At 34.5% G+C, this 4,490-nt stretch overlaps 3 non-coding genes across 3 annotated transcripts; 1 reads left to right on the forward strand and 2 right to left on the reverse strand.

The window, feature by feature from the left end:
* Nucleotides 1-2,352: 2,352 nt before the first annotated feature.
* On the reverse strand, nt 2,353-2,426 carry TRNAD-GUC (transfer RNA aspartic acid (anticodon GUC)). The gene has a single exon. It is a non-coding gene; the product is annotated as a tRNA-Asp (tRNA).
* Nucleotides 2,427-2,823: 397 nt separating this feature from the next.
* TRNAY-GUA (transfer RNA tyrosine (anticodon GUA)) lies at nt 2,824-2,907 on the reverse strand. The gene has a single exon. It is a non-coding gene; the product is annotated as a tRNA-Tyr (tRNA).
* A 676-nt stretch (nt 2,908-3,583) lies between these two features.
* Nucleotides 3,584-3,655, forward strand: TRNAT-GGU (transfer RNA threonine (anticodon GGU)). Its single transcript has one exon. It is a non-coding gene; the product is annotated as a tRNA-Thr (tRNA).
* Nucleotides 3,656-4,490: the final 835 nt, after the last annotated feature.

Below are 4,490 nucleotides of genomic sequence, written 5' to 3' on the forward strand. Positions count from 1 at the left end.
AATAAAAAGATTTCCATTTCAAAATTCTACTGGAATCCAGTAATGTAATAGTAATATATGAATAATAACCTTTCAATCAAACAAACATTTCAATGATTCCCATGTTCGTATTTGTAAAGTAAAAGAAGATACACATGAGATAAAATTTTTTACAACCGAACTCTTCCTAAATATTCTATTTCGATGAACTAACTAGTTCTTACCAGAATTTTATATGGATATTACAATGAGAAGCAACCGATCCCCTTTTTAATTTCTTTCCCTCTTTACTGTTCATGTTCAAAGAGGAAGTCGTTCTGTTATTACGTAGATACGTACTTTCTCCCGGAGGCAGCATAGATATAGTCGTTGTCCAACGAAGTACTACGAAGAATAAGATCTTATTTGGACGATTCGCATATTGCGCACTTACTCTTTGTTTTATACTCCTAGAAATCTCTTATTTATACTTTATCGACCCTGGTTTAAGCGTTCGAAATCCGTGGGATCTACTACTCTTTTTTTTCCAAATCTGAAGAATTTTCCATAGAAGTCTTTGGATCATCTGTCAACGGCTCAATCAATTATTTGTTCGGAATGCTAAAAAAAGTCTTACTTTGTTTCTTTTATTTGATAGAATAATTGATTTGATTCTTTCGACAAAGCCCGGGATCTATATTGGAAATAATAAGAAACCCAGTAATTATAACCGTAAAAGTAAGAGCAAGATTCGATTATTTCGGATTGATCGAAAGTAATACAAATAGATGGAGGGAAGAACTAGGGTTGGGGTGCTATTTAAATGTAAATTACATATATGTAATTTACATTTAAATATATGAAGATATATATTGTAGATTAATCTATATTAAGCCTATATCTCTTTATAGAATACAGTACAACTTTAGACAATACACTAATAGATAGTGTGGTAGAAAGGTTCATATATTTCTTTCTACCATACTATCGGATCTCATATACTGCTGATTCTAGTCCGCTCATTTCATTTAAGGCGCGGAATGCAAATCACTTTCATTTCTTCAATCATTGACTAAGAACTAAGAAGTCAAGCTTCATTCAAATTAATCATTTTGACTGACTGTTTTTACGTAGATAATAAGTAAAAAAGCAGTAGGAACTAGAATAAACAGTGCAGTAGCAATAAATGCGAGAATATTTACTTCCATAATCTCATCGTTTTTTTTTTTTACTTCACAATAACTCGGGATCTAATCCCATAGAGATGATAAATCTTCTCCTGTAAATTCAATGAGATGAATTGCATCCCGATGATATTTGATATTGAATCGGATCAATATCATGAATAACAATATCTGAGCTATCAAGTCGATTCATTGTCGAGAATTGAATAGTATAACATAGGAAGATCTTTTATCCATAACAAATCAAAAATTGGATTTCTGATACAATCAATAATCCCGCTGAATTTTTCATTCTTTCTTTTCTATAATCTACAGCCTTCCGTATACAATCATCTGATGAGGTATCATCTGACCCGTCTTCCACTTCTATTAGTCACAAACCCAAACAGTAGAAGTAAAATGGAAAAAAGAAGAAGTGCAGTTCTAAACTAACTAAGTTTTTTTATGATCTAATTTTCGTGGAAGACAAAGAGGTGTCATAAAGATGGATCCCGGTATAAAAGATCTAATATTTCGATAAATTCACTATTTTGGAGTTTGCTCTTTCTTCGGTAGGACCCCCTCAAATAAAATAGGAAGAAAAAAAGATTATGCATTCCCTTACTAATTACTAAGAGGGGTAGATCTTTGTTTGACCTCTCTTTTATTATAATTAATTCTATTTTATATTATAATAGCCGCGTTCCTTGGATTGGGACTGGGACATATATCATATCCAAAATTCAGTGTGCAACTTGAATAAGATAGATAGACTGTTTCCAATTAGGAATTGAGGTTACACAAAATAGGAGCTAGAAGAAAAGGCAGTAGTTTTAATATAAGCCGAAAAATCTTCTTTCGGGCTAACTATGTTAAGGTTAAGTTAATTTTGTATCGTACAATAAAGGAATCCAATTTGTATATGTGCTCCCGCGAAACGGATGTGTATTCTATTCCATTCCATGGATCAAAAGCAATCGAAAAAGTCAGACCAGTATGGTATCTCTTGTAATCCTGAATTGAATATGTTCCTACCAACAATTGTACCAATCTACCTATGTCTCTCCCCACGAATCGGTACTTGTTGAAGTAATTGAAATTCCTGTATTTGTTCGATGAGACACGAAAAAAAAAGAAAATAAAGACCCACGCCGGGAATTAGATCCTACTCCTTGTCACCCTCTTCACAGAAAATAGAGAGATGAATTGATGGATTCATCGGATCCTAGGTCGGGACTGACGGGGCTCGAACCCGCAGCTTCCGCCTTGACAGGGCGGTGCTCTGACCAATTGAACTACAATCCCAGGTAAATAAGGTGTACAGGATTCTTATGATTTCATTCAAACCATATTTCTATTTAGAATCGCCGTGCTGTAACAGAGACAGGAACGCTATATTGCTATTCACATGGATACGGACTTTAGTGAAGTGAGAACGACACGTATTACTAGTAATTCTAGTGCCATATCAAATCGATTGATAATAAATCTTTCAATGGTCAATGAAAAAATATTTTTTTTTCTTTACTTTAACCCCTTCCTTCTATTTACAGACTAGATTATTAGAAAGATTAGAATATGTGGGAACAAATAAAATAAATAAGGATATAACAGAAATTCTTTTCTTTATTCCCCCGCATCGGGCGTTTCTGGAGGCCAAATTTGTTATATCATCTCATGATGGATCGGCGAATGAAATTATTGGGCCGAGCTGGATTTGAACCAGCGTAGACATATTGCCAACGAATTTACAGTCCGTCCCCATTAACCACTCGGGCATCGACCCAGGAAGAATCCATTTTAGACTTATGGATAATCCACGATCAACCTCCTTTCGTAATACCCTACCCCCAGGGGAAGTCGAATCCCCGCTGCCTCCTTGAAAGAGAGATGTCCTGAACCACTAGACGATGGGGGCATACCCGCCCGATCGCCTACTATGCTCATAGTATGAACAGTTTTTTGGAATTGTCAATATAATGTAATGGTATGACTAGATCCGAAGAATCCTTCTGGCTTTCATGATTCCATCGAATTTCGTTTTTTTTATTCAAAAAGGATGCTGTAGAACTTGTAAATCTGAAAAGGGGTCAACAAGTAATCGACTTTTTTTTATAAAAATGTGGTTCAGGGTATGTGTCGAATCTCTTCATCACATGATTCGATGAAATATCTTGGATCTATGTCGAAGTCGAATTTGTGTTAATCAAGTGAATCTCGTTCTGATGGGAGTCAATAAGCGAAAATCTATTAGGGTCAGTCTTGAAACAATTCATTGCATTAATATTTATCAAATATAAATAAGCATTTTTTCCTAGACTTCTTAAGTCAAAATGTTAAGTCAAAAAAATTCTTGTTCCTGAATGAGCCGCTATTTATCTATATGTATATATATTATATACATAGGTACATGCAGTAGACTCATAGTGGCTAGTGGTGCATTCAGGAATTGAATCAAACGAGCCCTTTTAACTCAGCGGTAGAGTAACGCCATGGTAAGGCGTAAGTCATCGGTTCAAATCCGATAAGGGGCTTTTTCCACAAAACTCCAGTCTGAGTCTTCATTTTGGAGCGAAAAATAGAGATATTGTTGATATTTGTAATAAAAAAAGTAAACATCTGCATAAATAACATAAATAATAAGTTATTATTATATAGTAGTAATAAGTATAGTTATAAAGTTGAGCCTTTGTTCATTATCATGATAAGTCATCCCACTTATTGGGAGGGCGACTATGTCACTACAGGCTATACTCCTACTCATGTTTCATTATTCAATACTTTTTGTCTTGGGACATAGATAGTCTATCTACCCAACCCTAATTATGTTATGAATCGGCAAATACTCCTACTTTTCCATTATTCCATATTCCAATCAAATCCATGGTAAAGATTAGAAATCAACAAAAGAAAAAGTAAGTGGACCTGACCCATTGAATCATGACTATATCAGCTATTCTGATATTAAAAGTCAATAGAGATAAAATTGTATTGTAGCAGCGTACCGTACCGCCCTTTTTTATTTATTTCATTTCCTCGGGCTACGCAAGAATTTGTCGATATTTCCGATTGAATGTTCTTGTTAATGGATGCTTCATAGGAATAAATTGCTATTCCGTTCCTACACAGAGAAAGAGTTATTCCGAGTCACAACACAAAAGCCATCTATTTTTGACTATCTTTCTTTGATTCCAGAAAAAGATCTATATTCTATTATATCTACATCAGATCGTGGTTTCATGTACCAAATATTTCCATATCGATGCATCCGAGATTTTTGTCTCGACAATGTGATGGAGAACGGATGCGAGAAAGAGACTTTCATTTCCAGTCTACTATTATTTAATATTGTATTTCATTTAGGGACTT

The sequence above is a fragment of the Eschscholzia californica genome, unplaced genomic scaffold, assembly GCF_041429995.1.
Source record: "Eschscholzia californica isolate CP2 unplaced genomic scaffold, dmEscCali1.0.p SCAF_221, whole genome shotgun sequence".
Classification (NCBI taxonomy): domain Eukaryota; kingdom Viridiplantae; phylum Streptophyta; class Magnoliopsida; order Ranunculales; family Papaveraceae; genus Eschscholzia; species Eschscholzia californica.